Source organism: Podarcis pityusensis (genome assembly GCF_964106645.2).
Source record: "Podarcis pityusensis genome assembly, chromosome: 3".
NCBI lineage: Eukaryota > Metazoa > Chordata > Lepidosauria > Squamata > Lacertidae > Podarcis > Podarcis pityusensis.
The window spans coordinates 89417484-89435753 of record NC_138026.1 but is presented as its reverse complement, the minus strand read 5'-3'; the positions used below and the strand labels follow the sequence as shown (position 1 = coordinate 89435753).

Below are 18270 nucleotides of genomic sequence, written 5' to 3'. Positions count from 1 at the left end.
ACCTGCCCGCGGACTGTCTCGCCAGAGTGGTGCATGCTCTAGTTATCTCCCGCTTGGACTACTGCAATGCGCTCAACGTGGGGCTACCTTTGAAGGTGACTCGGAAACTACAACTAATCCAGAATGTGGCAGCTAGACTGGTGACTGGGGGCGGCCGCTGAGACCACATAACACCGGTCTTGAAAGACCTACATTGGCTCCCAGTACGTTTCCGAGCACAATTCAAAGTGCTGGTGTTGACCTTTAAAGCCCTAAACGGCCTCGGCCCAGTATACCTGAAGGAGCGTCTCCACCCCCATTGTTCTGCCCGGACGCTGAGGTCCAGCGCCGAGGGCCTTCTGGCGGTTCCCTCATTGCGAGAAGCAAAGCTACAGGGAACCAGGCAGAGGGCCTTCTCGGTAGTGGCGCCCACCCTGTGGAACGCCCTCCCATCAGATGTCAAAGCGATAAATAACTACCTGACATTCAGAAGACATCTTAAGGCAGCCCTGTTCAGGGAAGTTTTTAATCTGTGATATTTTACTGTATTTTTGGTTTCTATGGAAGCCACCCAGAGTGGCTGGGGAAACCCAGCCAGATGGGCGGGGCACAAATAATAAATTATTATTATTATTATTATTATTATTATTATTATTATTATAAAGTAAAATTTACAATTATAAAGTAAATTTCCAAAAATCACAAATGATAAAACTGAATATTTAAACTCTCCCATAACAATTATGGAAATTTATCAAACAGTTACAAAGTTGAAGGTAGGAAAATCTCCCAGACCGGACGGACTCTCAACAATTTACTATAAGAAGTTGGAAGATGTGCTTTCAGCACCACTTAAGACAGTCATGAATAAGATCCTAAAGGAGGGGATGATACCAGAGTCATGGCAAGAAGCCTTTATAACGTTGATCCCAAAGCAGGGAACAGATTTGACGTCAATCAAAAACTATAGACCTATATCACTCTTGAACAATGATTATAAACTATTTGCAGATGTGATGGCAAACAGGTTAAAGAAAATATTGAAAGGCAACAACATGAGAATGTTCTGGGTATAAGCTTTTGTGTGCATTCGCACGTCTTCAGATATACTGAAACAGAAGTCACCAGACCCTTATATATAGTGGGAGAACAAATTAGTCCTATAGGATTAATTGCAGTCTTTAACAGTCGTCAACAGGTTTACCATACCCATTGAGTCAATTATCCATAAATAACAGATAGATAACATATATTATGTAAGAGAAGTGAAATAAGGAAAACAACACAGTTAAAAAGATAAGAAATAAGAAGCCGCAATAAGGTGGAGAGGAGTCACTTGCAAAGAAGTATTGATTTATTTTGGTTTATATTCACGTATAAGTTAACTTATTTTAAAGAAAGAATGGAAAATGTATATAATTAATCAATGCAAAACTCAATAAAGAATATTAAAAAACGAATTGTTAAGGTTGCCAAATTTCAACACCCAATGCTGCCTCAATACGGCTGCTTGCTTCCGTTGCTGGGCTCCATTGAAAACGGCTTCTCCATGCGAACCAGGAAGTGACCTCTCCAGATAACAGAACGACTCTTCTTTTCTAATCTATGTGCTTATGATTTCCTGGGTGATGCAGGCAGTTGAATGTGCATGCCTACTCCATCCGTTTCCATCCCTCCATGTGGCCCTATGCCACTGCCTCCAGGTCAGTGGAACCACTATCCCAGTGACTTCATCTTTAGCAAACTTTCTGTCTCTCTCTCTCTCTCTCTCTCTCTCTCTCTCTCTCTCTCTCTCTCACACACACACACACACACACAAACAGGTGCCCCTCTAAAATAGTCTCACCAGTTTTTCCACACTCTGATGAGTGTAGCATTCAAACACATAGCTTTCCTTACCTATCAGAGAACGTTCACCTTACTGCTTTCATTGACAGAATGCATCATCTAACCATTTGGGACTATTAACTGGAAATCTGTCTAATAAAGAAAGACTTGGCTGGAAGCCACGAGAGTTTCTATTCATCTCAGGGCCTTTCCCACACTCCTGGCTGTGCCTGATATAGAAATATGGGAGGTCACAGTCTTGATAAGCCCTTGTTGCAAAGGATACATTTACTGTTTGTTGCATTGTTAGGACCCAAGCCTTATCTCTTTGTTCAACTTAAAGCCCTACGAAAAAAATGGATTTCATTATATGGGCTACCTTGTCTCCTGGGATATTATGCAGAAAGTGTCTTTCATCTTTCTGACTCTTGAAGGAACACAAAGGCTGCTAATACAAAGGGGACACTGACATGGGATGCATAATTAATATATAAGATAAAAATATCAACATTTGTCTTATTTAGCCATTCCTTTCTCCATAGGAAGACATAGTTGCTTCATTCCATTTAGCTGTGTTCCATTTATCTACACTCTCCTTTGAAGACAGCTTTAGTATTTTGCTAGCATCATTTAGGAGTAATAATTTATTTATGTGTTGCCATGGTAACATTTCCCCCTTTAACTGCATCCATGCTTGTATACGTGTGGTATATGCTTGCATAGCTTGTCTTAACATTAACTTTCTACACATAATTTTACTGCTTTCTTTTTTATATGGTCAGGTGCACATCTGTGCACGTTTGTGAATGATAATCACATTGACGTTTTCCTCGGATGGCGCACTTACCCTGTTCCTATAATGTATATACTCTGTGTGATCTCAGGGGAAATAAAACAATATATGGAAGCAGTCAGTGCATTCAGTTAATCAGGAGTGCTTTAAAAATATGTTCAAAAACAAAAGTATGTGGAAGAGCTAAAGTCATATCCTGTTCCCTTAGGTATGTGCTAAAGAAATTAAATGGTAACAGTTTATAACAAAAGTGGCTCTAAAATGTATACACACATATGGTGGAGAGAGAGAGAGAGAGATCAGGTTGTGCAAAGTCCAATATTTAGTCTATAAGAAATATGGTGTATGAAATAGTTATTTACAGAGTAACGTAAGCAAAACACAAATCTCTGCCTCAAGTCACTTACAATCCATATTTAGGCTGGGAAGTTCTAAATGTAGTTCTCTTGAGCCTGAAAAACCACCCTTTGGAAGCTTTTGCATATCTCTATCTGAACTGTGATTAGTATCCGGAATGTGGATGAAAAATAGATGATTTCTAGAGGCAGTTGATAATTCACTAAAAAGTGTTTTATAATAGCAAAAGTGAAAGCAAAACAGGCTCATCCAGACTTCCACTTGTCCCACCGCTTCTCCCCAGGAAGAAGAATGTTTCCATTCCTCTGTGTAGCCCTGGACACTGGCAACCCATCCTATGCCACTGCCTCCAGGTCAGTGGTAAAGAATTCTCCTCTCTCTTTACCACTGAACTGCAGCAAACATCACTTGGGTTTTCCGCAGGTTGATATTTGCTCTGATTCAGTTATAAAGAGCTGATTTCCCAGGAAAAGCAGCAGGGCAAACAGAAAATGGCTCAGACTCATGCCTAGAAAGCATGGGACAAACGGAAGTGTGACAAGTCATTAAGAGCCAACATTAGGAGCTGGGAACAAACTCTTAGCAAAATAGGCAAGCTTTTTCTAAGTTTTCAAAGCAAAGAAGTTCACAAGTACAGTAATACCTCAGGTTACATACACTTCAGGTTACATATGCTTCAGGTTACAGACTCCACTAACCCAGAAATAGTACCTCGGGTTAAGAACTTTGCTTCAGGATAAGAACAGCGGCGCGGCGACAGCAGGAGGCCCCATTAGCTAAAGTGGTGCTTCAGGTTAAGAACCGTTTCAGGTTAAGAACGGACCTCCGGAACGAATTAAGTACTTAACCCGAGGTACCACTGTACTGAACTGATTTCAAATCAAGCTTAGAGGATTTTGCCTATCATTAATGTATATGCAGGATTCCTTAATGTGGATTAACTTCCCCCTAACTTTTAACTATACTATATACATTCCTATATCGGAATACAGTCATACCTTGGTTTTTGAACAGCTTAGTTCTCGAACGTTTTGGTTCCCGAACACTGCAAACCCAGAAGTGACTGTTCCGGTTTGCGAACTATTTTTGGTAGCTGAACGTCTGATGGGGCTTCCACAGCTTCTGGTTGGCTGCAGGAGCTTCCTGCAGCCAATCAGAAGCCGCACTTTGGTTTCCAAACGTTTTGGAAGTCGAACGGACTTCCGGAACAGATTCCATTTGACTTCCAAGATACGACTGTAGTTAAAATAGAAGCTTCCCTCACTCACACACAATTGATTCATATGGTCCTCAGCATTTTTTCTAGCCTTCAGAATTTTACAAGCTGCTTTGCTAAAGTGTAAAATATACTTAAGAACTAAAAAAAATCACACGGTATAATAGGAGTAATCATTTTATTAATTTCCCCCAACAATTATGACCTTTAGCTTAAACAGAAGCATCACTTTTCAGATAGATAAAAATGGTAAGTGCAATGGCCACAATCAAACTGAGTTAAGCGCAGTGAAACGCCTATATATATAAATTATTGAATTAAAATGGAATTGAATTTTTAAAATAGCCCAAAGTTCCTCCACAACAGAACTAAATGGCCTCGGCCCATTATATCTGAAGCAGCATCTCCTCCCCCATCGTTCAGCCCTGAGTTCCTCCTCCGAGGGTCTTCTGCTGGTTACAGGGAACCAGGCAGAGGGCTTCTCAGTAGTGGCACCCTCCCTATGGAACACCCTCCCTTCAGATGTCAAGGAAGTAAACAACTATCTGACTTTTAGAAGACATCTGAAGGCAGTCCTGTATTGTGAAGTTTTTAGTGTTTGATGTTTTAGTATGTTCTGATATGTGCTGTGAGCCGCCCAGAGTGGCTAGGGAAACCCAGCTAGATGGGCAGGCTATAAATAATAAAATTATTATTATTATTACTACTACTACATTCTACTCACATAGAAATTATAGGAACTACTTTCACATGTATTAAAGAGATTTTTTTAAATTAATTCAGTGAATTGGTTCATTCCAAGCACTGCATTCAGTACATTCTTACTGGTGAAGTATGGTGCTTAATCTGAATTAATGATAGTAAGTGTTGCTATGAGATCATTCTGCCTTGATGACTTTGAAGAGAAACAGATAGTTGCCAGGAACTGACTTTAACATAGTAATGTCCCTTCATAACTAGGAATCTCTTTCTAGCCTTTTGGAAATGTAACATCTCCCAGCTAGTGGGAGAAGTAGACAAATTTGGAGCCAGTTTTAAATTTGGATTCTAAGAGCGTCAGGCAAAGAATTGTAGCTGGTCGCAGGAAAAACTTGGTCCATTTTTGGAGGACTGGACACAGTGGTTATCTGGACATCTGATGAAGGATCAGAGGTTTTGCTGCTTGTTTTCAGAAGTCAGCTTGCTTTCAATAGGCCCTGGTTCGATATTTGTGAATCAAGCAAACATTGCAAACATGCAAAGGGTTGTTGTAAGTGCATATCACAATAGAACTGGGAAGCTATAATGTAGGTTGCTGTGATTTTCTATATGTAGATATACAGAAAAACAATATCTGCAGTAGATAGCCACATGCTATCTTTCTATGGACATGTGGTTGCAGAAAGAGAGAGAGAGAGAGCTGGACTCCATGTGATACACACATTAACATTTGGGAACTTCTCACTTGGTTGCTCTGAAATAAAGTAAATTATTTACCCATGCCAAAGTTAATTAAATTACACTTTAATTAAATTGACCTACTGCAGAAGCAGCTTAGATTTTGGTCTTCTAGGAATCGCACTGAAAATACCAGCACAGGTCAAGTCTTGCAATTTACTAAAGATACAAAATTTAACTAAAATAAGTTTAGATAAGGGTGGTTTTGTCACATTGCAATAAATTATATACATGTTGGTATCTGAATAGAAGATTAGAGGAAAGTATCTTGGATGGGCAAGTTTTAATCCTCAAGTTTGCATCATGTAATTAAAAACCCTAACCCCAAAGCTCTCCACTGCAGACTTTCTCCTCCAACTCATGGGGGCAGTGGGGCTGGATGACAGAGATGAGTCAGAGAGAGTGGGGCAGCTAGCACCTCTCCCCCCCCCCCCATGATTCTAATTATTTGGGGGTTTTAATGCCTGAATAAGAGCTATTGTATTGGTGTATGCAAGGCTTCGTACTTGAAACAACCACCTTAGTGAAAGCTAAAACAAAAATGAAAGAACTGAAATGAAGGTGCCCACGTGAATTCATTTTGGCTAATATGGAGACAATCAATTAGTTTGGGAAACTAAGGCACACTGCTATTAAGCCGTTGACCCTGGTGAGAAGTCCAGGGCAAGGCTACGGTGCTTCCTTTGCTTTGGAGGAGAGAGATGGAGGATAGCACTGGAAATTTATGAGTCCTATTTACTTGCGCCCCTCCCACTCCCATGTGATTACTATTACATGAGTGGCAGAGCCAGGAGGAGTCCATTGTTCCCATCCCCTCCTGCATATCTCTTTCTCCATTCCTGCAGCCCAGTACTCTGGTAGGCTTCCACCGTGTAGATCCTGGAAGATCAGAGTTTGGTATCACTTGGGGAGCCAACTCAAGTAGAGCAGCCTTCCTGCTCCAGGCATTCAGCCCCCAGTGCATGGGGGTCTGCTGAAGCAGTGAGAGGGGCATGTGACGGATGGAGGCAGGGCCAACAGCCTTGTCCCTGCTCTCCCCCTTGCATAACAGCAGTCTCGTTGGGGCAAGGAGGATGAGTGGATGAGTTGTCTTCCTTACACTCTGTCTATTTCAACATGCTGAGCCTATTGGAATCAGACAGATTCTCCTTTTCTTCATAGTAGCTGTTGCTTTTTCCTGCATAGAATCACATTACTCCCTGTGAAAATCATAACAAGTGAAGCAGTTCCCTGAATTCAGTTTCAATGCAGATTCCCACGGAGCAAACCCAGGGGAATACACATTGGCAATATCTGCATCCTTTTTATCAAGGCAAAAACAATATATGTGCAAAATTGATGGGCTTCCTTTGTTTTTAATGGTCTTATTTCCCACATCAGTGACAGCAGTCCAGTTGGAATTGATTCCATTGCATGCAGGTGCATCACTAATGCTCTTTTACTTCTATTCCTGGTGAGCATTAGTGCTGCAGCAGCAACAGCAACAGCAGCTTTTCTGGACTCACATTTTGCTCCGAAGTGAGGAGAAATAAAAGTCATTGTTTAATGCTTTCCATTAATAGCCTAGCGTAGCATGAAACTAGCAGGAACTGGGGCATATCGCCACTCATTACCCTTAAGGCAAATGGAATTCAAATGGAATCATTTCCTATAGCTGGAATTAAAGAAAGCCTATAAAAGTGAGACATGGCTCTGAACCACAAAATTCCCATATGGCTAGTCTGTTTCAAACTCCTGCATTATTTTTTTATCACTGGCATTTCTAAGATAATTGCAACATTGTGGTTGTGAAGTTTGATGTGTGTGATTTTAGGGGGGGGGGTTTGTATTGTATCAGGTTGTCTTTGTTGTGTGGGAAGGTAAGTCTACTTGGTCTTTAGAGGGAAAACTTTAGATGGTCCTTGGATCTGGGAATTTACTGGATTGATCACTCTTAGAAATGTGTCTGAAGCTTAGCTGGGCTAAGATAAAGCTAGCTGAAGATGAAAGGAAGGAATCGGATAAGAGGGTACACAGTTTCAGGGGCTATGGAGGAGGTGGACTTGGAGACACACACATAAACTGATGAACGCATCATATATATACTGACATTGTATATATACAGATACCTCATTGACTCTACAAGGTAGCTTACATTAGATTTAAAATCCTGGGGAATGGTGGCGAGACAGAGAAATACTAGGTGGTATGTACTCAGTCTTAACAGGATCTGACCATGACAAGGTACTTATGTCAATATCCCCCACTTTCAGATCATCCTCTCTTGCTCAGTTGAGAAAACAAAGTCCAGAGTGTGGCCTGCCACATGTGTTGGGCCAGTGACATGTTGGGATAGCCCCATGGTCGTCATTGCAGCCATGAAGTCCTGATCCACCCCTGAACCAGTCACCTTGGCATGGATGTTGAAGTTCCTCAAAATCAGTCTTCAGCACCACCTATGAGACCAGCTCTGTCAGTCCAGGCAGGGAAACTGCTGGGCAGCAAGGCAGGTGTTACCTGGACGCACTTTGGGTTGGTCCCGTCTCTGCTTTGACTAGGGTCAATTTAGTCTGGTGAAAAAGTGAGGTGGTTTTAAATCACTGAATTTAATCCCTTCTGGCCTTACTTTGAATCAATAAGAAGCATTGCCTTGTTTTACAGCCCCCAATTCAGGCCCGCGTGAGGCCCGGGGTAGCAGTCTTGTTCTTGGCATAGCAGTATAAGTCTGGCAGGCCCCTGGTGTGCCCCCACTGGCTGACTTAGCCTTCTGGGGCCCAGGGCAAATGTACCCAGCTGCCCCGTCTACATGGGCCTGCCCCAGTTGCTGAACTTGGGGTTACATTTTGTTTCATGGGAGGTGGGGTATGAAGTTTTTTGGGAATCGCTCAGCCTCCCGCTTTTGGCTCGGCCTTAACTCTAAGCTTGTTAGGATTGTAAAGGCCTACTGAATTTCACTTCTGAATGAAAGCCCTCCATCTGTGACAGAACTTGACTCTGACATCTCTATTCACTGTATTCACTTCAGCTAGGTATACGGGTGTCACTTCTCATTTGTATGTGTGCTTCAGTAGCAAATAGGAATTTCCAGCCAGACTGCAGTCAGAGCTCATAAAGTTTGTTGTTCAAGCCAAGGCACTTTAGGCCAGAGCTAGGCTGAGAATAATCACACAAGATAGCAACAGTCCTTGTCATTCAGGGAAATATCATTTAAAAGTTGGGGAACAGTGTGTGCAGGACTCTCTGTTTATCTCTGTAGGTCTCTGAGTCACTCTTGATTATCTCACTCTGAGTGTATGTGAGTGACTCTCATGTTTCCCTTTTGATAGCCATCCTTGACTTTAATGGATTTTTGATTGTAATGATTATGGAGCCATTCTTGGGTTGGAGTTTAAGGAGAGCTGCATGATCCTGACTGATGTGCCTGCAAGCCAGCATTAAATTGCTCAAAAGATACCCTAAGCCTCAGGGCCTAAACTGTTATTAAAGGAAAGGTGCCAAAAGGTTATACACACAAAAAACTACCAGCTGAGGTCTCCACTCTGGAGGAAAAGTTCCCTGCCAGCCCACAGCTAGGAGCAAATGAACTACTAAATACAGACTGTAAACAACAGTTCTAAAATTAAATTCATATGTTTCTTTAGTGTTACAGACTTTCACCAGCCAAATTCAGCAACCTCCCCTGAGCACTGAGTCTCGGTATGCACTGAGGCCAGGATTCAGAGAATCATGAAGCCTAGTTGGTGAATTCTGTGGTTCTCAAAACTTGCTTTTCTGAAAACAGAAGACCCTGTTTTGTAAGATAGCATGGGATGGGACAGAGGCAAGTGTTGACTGTTCAGGAGGGGGGAATCAGAAATTGCACTAAGCCCCTTACATGAGCCAAAGTGGCTCTTTGAACCCCAACCCATATATGCAAGAGCTTCCTCATTTATCCAACACCTCCGCATAAGCATTCCTTTGTGAATACATTGCCGTCCCTTCTCTTGAAATGAATGGAAAAGGTAGACACATGGGGAACATGTGCATGTTTAGTTGAGATTCCTGCCTTGCAGAGGGAGTTAGACCAGATGACCCTTGGGGTCCCATCCAAATCTACAACTCTATAGTTCTATGTACAGTGGAACCTTGAAAGTTGAACATAATCCGTTCTGGAAGGACGTTCAACTTCCGAAACATTTGAATTCTGAGGCACAGCTTCCGATTGGCTGACAGCTAGGCTTATTGCAGATCGGAAGCCAAATCGGATGTTTGGGTTCCGAGAAATGTTAGAAAACCAGAACACTTCCAGATTTTCAATGTTCAGGAGCTGAAACATTCAGGAATGGAGCGGTTCGAGAACAGGGGTTCCACTGTATTTTGTGGAGGCAGGGGTGCCAGTTCCAGGGGGCTTAAGCCATTTTGCCCCCCCCCCCATGTCCAAAGAGTGTGAAGGCAAAGCACAGAGCCTATCATGCTGCTGCTGCAGTGACTGTCTCCTTCTCCTGCTACCATGGAGGGGAAGGAGGAATGAAGAAGCCTCCCTCTGGTGGCAGCACCAAGAGAAAGAGGAGGAGGAGGAGGTGCCACTGCCCATTGAAACCATGCGGCCACTGTGTTCAGCTCCACCCCTGGCTCCTCCCGTCATCCTGATGTCATGCATGTGATGTTGGGACATCGCGACATCATGCACGCAACGTTGTCATCCCCTCCACCACCTTCTCAAACTGGCAGCTCGGGGAGACAGGCTTGCTTTCTCTCTCTTGCATGCAGAAAAAATCCATGCACACATACACTCTCAGTTGATGGCTGTCTCAGCACTACTTTCTGAAATTCTGACTGCTAAACAGAATCTCAGCTAAGGCAGTCATTGTGGTGACTCCAGTTCTTGACCCAGACTGGTGATTCAGAAACATACTTTAGGAAACGCTTTTATTTATTTTATTGCATTTGCACCCCATCTTTCTTTCATCATGGAACCCATGGTAGCATAAATGTGGCTCCCAGGCAGATACCCATCCAGGCACCTGCCAGATCCAGACTTGCTTAGTTTCAGCAAGGTGGTGGTTGCATGTGCCTTCAGACCATATGATGGGAGCAGTATGAGTTTCAGCACAGAAATTCATATCATGGATTGACATTTAACAGCAGGGAGTTATACTGATAGAGGATATGTTTTAAGGTTTTGGTATTTTTATTAATTTTAAGTATTTTAATTAGGCGCTTTTAGGGTAACTTTTTTTTTACTACCACTTGGATTGACTAGCTTACTGTGCAATCCTATATATGTCTACTCAGAATTAAGTCCTATTCAGTGCAATGCCATTTACTCCTAGATAAGTGGGCATAGAGTTATGGGCTTAAAAAAAAAACACTTTTGTTCAAATTTTGAAATTTTAGATGTATGTAAAATTTGAATTCAGCAGTTAGCACATTGCAAAACCTTGCAAATTGACCTTTCAGCATAGACAACTAAAATAAACCAAGAATAAAGGAAGTTACAAACCTGTACACAAAGCTCATGGATGGAAACCTCTTTAAATAACAGGCCAAACAAAAAGTATCCCTGATAAGGCTCCCTGACTGCTTGAAGAAGTTGTGACTTGATGCTGAACAAGCAACAGCAAAAAAGGAAGGGAGGGAAAAACACGAACTGGTTTTATTCATCCTTTGCTCTTCAGTATTTGAACAGTTGCTGGATTTCACCCAAGGCCAATTTCAAGCTTAAATATTAAGCTTTTCCCGGTTCTACAATTATTCAGCAGGTAGTTTGAATATTCTCCCCCCTCCTTTTTCCCCTTTCTGCCTAGTAAGACATTTGCTGTCTGCCTAGAAAGAAAGCAAATCCCTGCAGGAGCCCTGTCATTACACTACTGATCACATGAAGCTATGCTGATTCTGGGCCTTTGGGGCACGACTACCTTTTCTTTCTTAGGAGCCATTTCAATAAAAACAATCAAAGTCAGATCCAAGGACATTGATGCACTGTGGATAGAGGGGAAAGGAATTTCTGTAGCCTCCGGGATTACGTTTTCCTGCATGCACTCACACTGAGCTATCAATGTTGAATGGAAGGCTCTCTTCCAAAGTGCTGCCATGTATGTTTTGTAACTCTGCCACTCCTGCCTCATGTCTCAGCACTTTCAGCGTTCACCACAGCTTCCAAATCCTCCCTGTTAGGCTGCCAACTTAACAGCTGACGATGGTGAGATCCCCAAAGCCACAGCCTGAGTAGCTCGGCGTCTCACTTCCCGGAATCTACAGAACGCAAGGAACCACACTGCCATTTTATAAACTGGCAGCGCTCCAGAGCTACGTAACAGCTTATCATTCACCATTCTTCGTCACTGATTTTTTAAATTTACCCTGGGAGCTATTATGCCTGTGGAATCCTCGCTTTTCAAGCATATTGTTACAAAGATTGTGCACCCCACCCCACCGCCAATCTCTGCCAGGCTGTAGCAAGTTTCCAGGGGATTCCGGGCACTCCCCCAAGGTTATTTCCATTGGGAAAATCGAGGCACAGCAGAGGCTTTAAGAAATATGGTTTATTGTACACATATTTACACCTAGAGTTTTCCATGGAGGTGATACAGAACAGTATACCCCAAGAGTGTTTCTTGTCACCCTCTCATTCCTTCAGTAAGCTCAGGTCCAAAGCAGCAGTCAGTCATGGCTCTTGATGCAGCCTCCTCCAGCCATTGCCAACATGGTTCTGTCTACTTCCTCCTTCTTGTTCCCAGAACAACCTTTAGATTTCAAAAAGGACGCATTTTTCTGTGACATCACGCCCCCTTCACCTTGGCAACCCGCCAGTTCTCCTGTCTCTGTCCACTCCTCAGTGGGGGACGGGGACAGTCAGTTCTTTTGCATCGCCAATGGCCCTTAATGGCTCAGTACTTGGTTGCCCATTATTCCTTAATGGCACTGTGCTTAGCTAGCCTGCCACGGTGGTTTACATAAGTTAACCCAGGAATTTATTGCCTGGCACAGTTCTGCAGCTTGCATTTTCCCTTCATATCCCCAATATGATCTAAATACTACTATTTATTGCCTCCATTTCCTAACACTCTGGTACCCTATGACAATACTGTACCAAAAAGGCATGCAAACACTCCCTGAATGAGTGAGAGTGAGAAAACCAGGGTTGCAGGCTTTATCCCTTCTTTTTCCAAGAGGCAAAGTTATTTCTTGGAGATTGTGCTTACAATTGCAGCAAAGCTCTGAGCAAAGGCTACGGTCTAATTACTGGGGTTCCTGTCCTGTTCCAGAACTTCCTCTTACCCATGTTCCTCCCCTTCCAGTCCCATGATCCCTCCAAATACATGCACACATCTAAGATCTACAGATTAGCTCCTGTTCCAAATCCTTCTTGGGAGAAGGCTAGGTTAGCTTCTACCAGGGACTTCTCATAAGTGGTCCCGCTGTTCTGGAACTCTTCATCAAGAGATAGAACAGTACAGCCCCCTCCATGCTTTTTTGTTTTATGAGCAAAAGCTGAGGGTAGGGGCGTTGGCTGTTGAAATTACCTGCCTTCTTTTCTGTCCCATGTAGGGATTTCGGTACTGTGCTTTTTCTTGCTGATTTTAATATAATAATTTTTTAATGGCCAGAATTCTTATCCCACCCTGTCATCATTTGGTAACCGATCAGACAGATTAGAGGCCTTGGAGGCTGAGCCTCAGTACATTTCAAAATATAGGCAGCAACTCCAGGTGAGGCCAGGTAACACTGTCTGGAAGTCTTAAGGGCATCCTTAGTAAGTGGATCAGGAGAAATTCAGCTGCTCTGTGTCATACTGAAGCTACCCTTCCCCACCCCCTGCACATGATAAACATAATTACAAATTTCTTAGATCAGCCCCGTAAGAGAAAACTACTGAAGCTAGTTACTAGCAATTTGATTGACTTGCTTCAGTGAAATCCAAAGATTTGTAATTTTAAAAAAATTATTGTGATTTTAAAGAATGGATGCAGACACACATACAAATTAAATAGAAAAAAAATGAGCCAAAGATCCCAACCCCACCCAGTGTGCAAGTATCACATGGGAAGTGTATTTCTGTTTTTCTTTCTTTTTTTGTATTTTTATTTAGATTTTCCATCATACAATTTAATAAAAAAAAGAAATAATACATAACAGAAAAGAAACATTAAATCATTATACAATATCCAAAAAAGAAAAAGAAAAAACATAATCAAAATAAAATAAACCCACCACCCTGTTTAACTTCCCTCCACCGCTACTCGTCTTCTCTAGAATCAATTTTACCCTTATCATTGCATTCTGGTTGTTTTTATTTTCTCTATATACATACATACATATGTCATTGATAATTTATTGTTTTGATGCTTTTACATTCTTAATCTAAGCATATTAGCATGTCTTTTTTAGAGCAATATTTTGTCATATAATCATCAAAGCATTGCCATTCATTTTTTAGTTTTTGATTTGACTGCTGTCGTATGGATGCTGTTAATTTAGCCAATTTTAAATATTTGAGAATCTGTTCCTCCTTGGTAGGTAGTTCTTTAGCTTTCCATTTAGATGCTATTACTATCCTAGTTGCGGTGGTCGCATATAAGAAAGTTTTTTTTTTTTTATTTCAGTATTTCTTTTCCTAAAAGGCCCAGTAGGTAAGCCTCTGTTTTTTTCGTTAATGGGATTTTAAGCATTTTTTCAACTCCTCATGTATTTCTCCCCAGAAGTACTTAATTGGGGTGCAACTCCACCACATATGCATTGTTGTCCCAGCTTCCTTGTTGCATTTCCAACAGAGGCTGGATTTCTGTTTACAGATTTTTGCTAATTTGACTGGTGTTAAATGCAACCTGTAGAACATTTTAATGAAATTTTCTTTTATTGTACTACAGGTGGTCAACTTTATATCTTCCTGCCAAAGTTTCTTCCATTGCTCTAAATATATTGTGTGGCTGAAGTCTCGCGCCCATTTAATCATTGTCTCTTTCACTTCCTCATCAATCATATCCAAATCTGGCAAAAGGTTATACATTTTAGATAGTAATTTTTTGTTGTTTTTTTTAATAATGTTTCATGCATTAATGAATTCTCTTTAGCAAAGCCTTTCTTCAAGTCCGAGTTAAAGGCACTTCCAAGTTGTATATATTGCCATCTGTCGGAGACATAATGCCTTATTTCCTCATATGGTCTTCTTCTAAGTTTACCTTGATCTTCCCTTATCAAATCTCTATATGTTGCCCATTCCTTATTCATGTTTTATTTTTTCATGGCATGGGCTTCTAGAGGTGAGAGCCACCATGGCTCCAGTCTCGTTTTGTACTTGCTCCAGTCTTTAAATAACGTGTTTCTAATTAGGTGGCTATTGAAGTCTTTATGGACTTTGATCTTATCATATGTGAGGTAGGAGTGCCATCCATACCTGTTGTTATAGCCCTCCAGTTCTAATAAATCTGCTTTTTCCAAAGTGATCCATTCTTTCAGCCATACAAGGCATTCTGCTTCATAGTATAATTTTAAATTTGGCAACGCCAAACCTGGGGTGGGGGTGTTTCCTTCTAACACTAGCCTCAAGAGCTGCTTATTGTAAGGCCCCTATCCTTGGAGGACTTGAAGGGCAGGCAGCTGCTGCAAGATAAAGTTTGACAGGTCTCATGCAAAAGTAGAATACTGTTGGAAACTGGTTTCAGTCTTGTTCTATATGCTACAGGTGCACTTAGTCCTAGTAGCCCCTGTAATATGAAGCTTTGATTCTTTGGGGGTGGGGATGTAGCTAAAGCCCGATGGCCAAACTAAATGTGATGTTAAATGTGACTTTGCAGTTAATATATATATTTTTGAAATGCAAGTAGTCACCACCAGGAAGGCCTGAGCAAGACTGGGGGCATGGTAGCTGGGGATGGGTGGTTAACTCTTGGTGAAAATCACCCCGTGGGTGCTGTTATTTGCACTAAGAGGAAATATTCCATTGGTGCCAATAAGAATATTCTGCTCAGTGCAAGTAGCAGCATTTGGAGGGAGGTTTCTGTCATGCAGGGGGTATTCATTGAGATCATGGCAAATAGGAATTGGTTAAGGTCTCGCTCTCCACCCAACATGGCGATGACCTTGCTTTGACTTTCATGAGGTAGCTGTTCGCATTTTTAAAAAATGTACACATTACAAGCACAGGTGTCTTTAATGTCATGCTTAGTTTGGTCTAGTAGTCCCGTTGAGGAAAAATAGAGTCCCATTTGAAATCAGTGGTGCAGATTTATACTTATCGATTTCCCACAGTTCCATGTAGTTTTTGGATCTTTCAGTCCAAAGCAAGAATAGAAAAGGAATCCAGTGTTTCTGTCTTGAGGAATGAAAGCCAGAGTCCCTTGCACTGCTCCCCAATTGACCACATAAGAAATCTGCTAAATACAAGATGAACAAATTGTGCAATCTGCTACATCTCAGCTGCTCAGCTGGAATTAATGAGGCTAGTCCATCAGTTTGATGGGGATTGTAGAGATATAACAGAGGGCAGGTATTAACCCATCACATTTAGCAGGCAATTTGTATGACCAGCTTTTCTTAAGCTTGCCTCCATTTATCATTTAGCAGGATTGTTATGCTTCTAGTCCCCCCCTCCCCAGTCCTATGCGCCTCTTGACTTCTCATAAGGGGATCAGTCTTGCAACAACAGGGAAGATGGATGGATTAAAACAGCGCAGAAGAGGGGGGAAACCACCACCAGTACACAGCTAAGAATAAGTTGCAGGAGTTACTCCAAGATTCTTAAGCATATTTGGGATCTTGGAAGCTCTCCACTGTGCCAAACTGGCATGTAAATTGGCAAGGGGTGGGGGGAAAACTATCCAGTATGTCCAATGGCATGGATTTCTGTTTTGAACAAACTCTCCTTTACAAAGGTAATATTCTGGTAGATCTTAATTGGCTCTGGTATCAGAGATGTTAGACTTGCATCATGAGATGAATGCATATCCTTACTAGGGCTGCTTGAGAAATCCATTTTCTTTGAATTCTGAATGGATTTGACCTGATCAGGACCTCCTGAACTAATGTGTGATTCAGAATGTATTTATGCTTTGGATTTTGCACTTCTCTGAATTTTTGCAGTGCACTTTTCAGTTCAAAAAGGGTTTATCAAAATGCATTAAAATATATTTTATGATAAAATGCTTTTATAAATCAGTACATTAAGGCACACACACACACATACAGTGCTTTTTTCTAAAAAAAATGTTTAGAGGTACTCTCATTTTGACTCAAGAAATGCACCATTTTATAGTTCAAATTGGGGAAAATAAATACAGTAAATGGATAGAAGTACAAAGATTCACAGAATGTTTAGGGATATGCGTACCCCTGTGTACCCCCAGAAAAAAGTTCTACAGACACACACACACACATGCTGAGTAAAAACAATTATTTAAATAAAAATGGAACACGTGAAATTGACGCAGACCTGAAATATATGGCTCCGTCTATCTATAATCTTACAACTTCATGTCTTTGGCTTATCACCAGTATAAAGGCTCCATATTTTCTATGGATAAAAGAAAGTGTCATGATCTTTCTGTAGGTCATTGTTCATCAGGATTAAATTTGTTGGCACCATTTTTAAGTACTTATGCAAACATTGGCTACCCTACCATTCCCTTTCAGCTCAAAGGTTGCATATTCTTTTAATGAGCACACAAAGCCTACCCTCAGCAGCTATATATTCCATCTGAGTTGTGCCTTTGACCATAAAGAGTTGTTTCATAGATTCATCCTGATTGATCACTGCCCGGAGCATCATTTCCATGGTCTCCTTCTAGTCTTTGTGACCCATAGTTAATTCCAACATCAAGCAATTATTCCATGCTTTTGGGAAGGCATATTACAGCAGAAACAAAGTAGCTGTGGTTTTGTAAGTACTTGCATTAAAAACTAGTTACACTTCTTATTTAAAAAGACTGCTGCCCGATTAATCAGTGGCATTTTAATTGATCCAAGAACTACTCAGTCAGACCACAATTCTCAATCTAACTGTTTCCTACTATAAATAAGTGAGGCTTACAGACTACAGAGACCAACATGATGTAATTTTGCCTCCTCCAAACTTGGCTTTGAAATACTTATCTTTACACAGCGAAAGTTCCCAGTGAAGCAATAGTCCACCAGGAAAATCGGCAAATTAGCAATTTATCACCATTGCACTCAGAGTTAGAGCACCTGTTGCACTGCTGGTTTGAGGGATATCACCATGAAGAACTCTTTGCCCATGGTGAATTATATGCACCATCATACTTCCACATAATGCCACTGCTTATTTTGGTATATCATGTTTGGAGCCAGTGTGGTGTAGTGGTTAAGAGCGGTGGACTCCTAATCTGGTGAACCGGGTTCGATTCCCCGCTCCTCCACATGCAGCTGCTGGGTGACCTTGGGCCAGTCACACTTCTCTGAAGTCTCTCAGCCTCACTCACCTCACAGAGTGTTTGTTGTGGGGGAGGAAGGGAAAGGAGATTGTTAGCTGCTTTGAGACTCCTTTGGGTAGTGATAAAGCGGGATATCAAATCCAAACTCTTCTTCTCCTCTCCCCTTGGAGCAGTTGGTTGGTTTGACACCAGGATACCCATTATGCGCCAATACTGTTTCCCTGTCTTTGAAAGGTTGGGCTGGGTATATCAAAAGCAAATGCGTTTGTGGTAAGTGGTATTTCCATCTGCCGGAATTTGATAACTTCTCTTCT

At 41.6% G+C, this 18270-nt stretch overlaps 1 protein-coding gene across 1 annotated transcript in view; it reads left to right on the top strand.

Annotated features, from left to right (window-relative positions):
- ALK (ALK receptor tyrosine kinase) overlaps positions 1-18270 on the top strand; it is a 586654-nt gene that overhangs the window by 479661 nt on the left and 88723 nt on the right. The window lies entirely within an intron of this gene.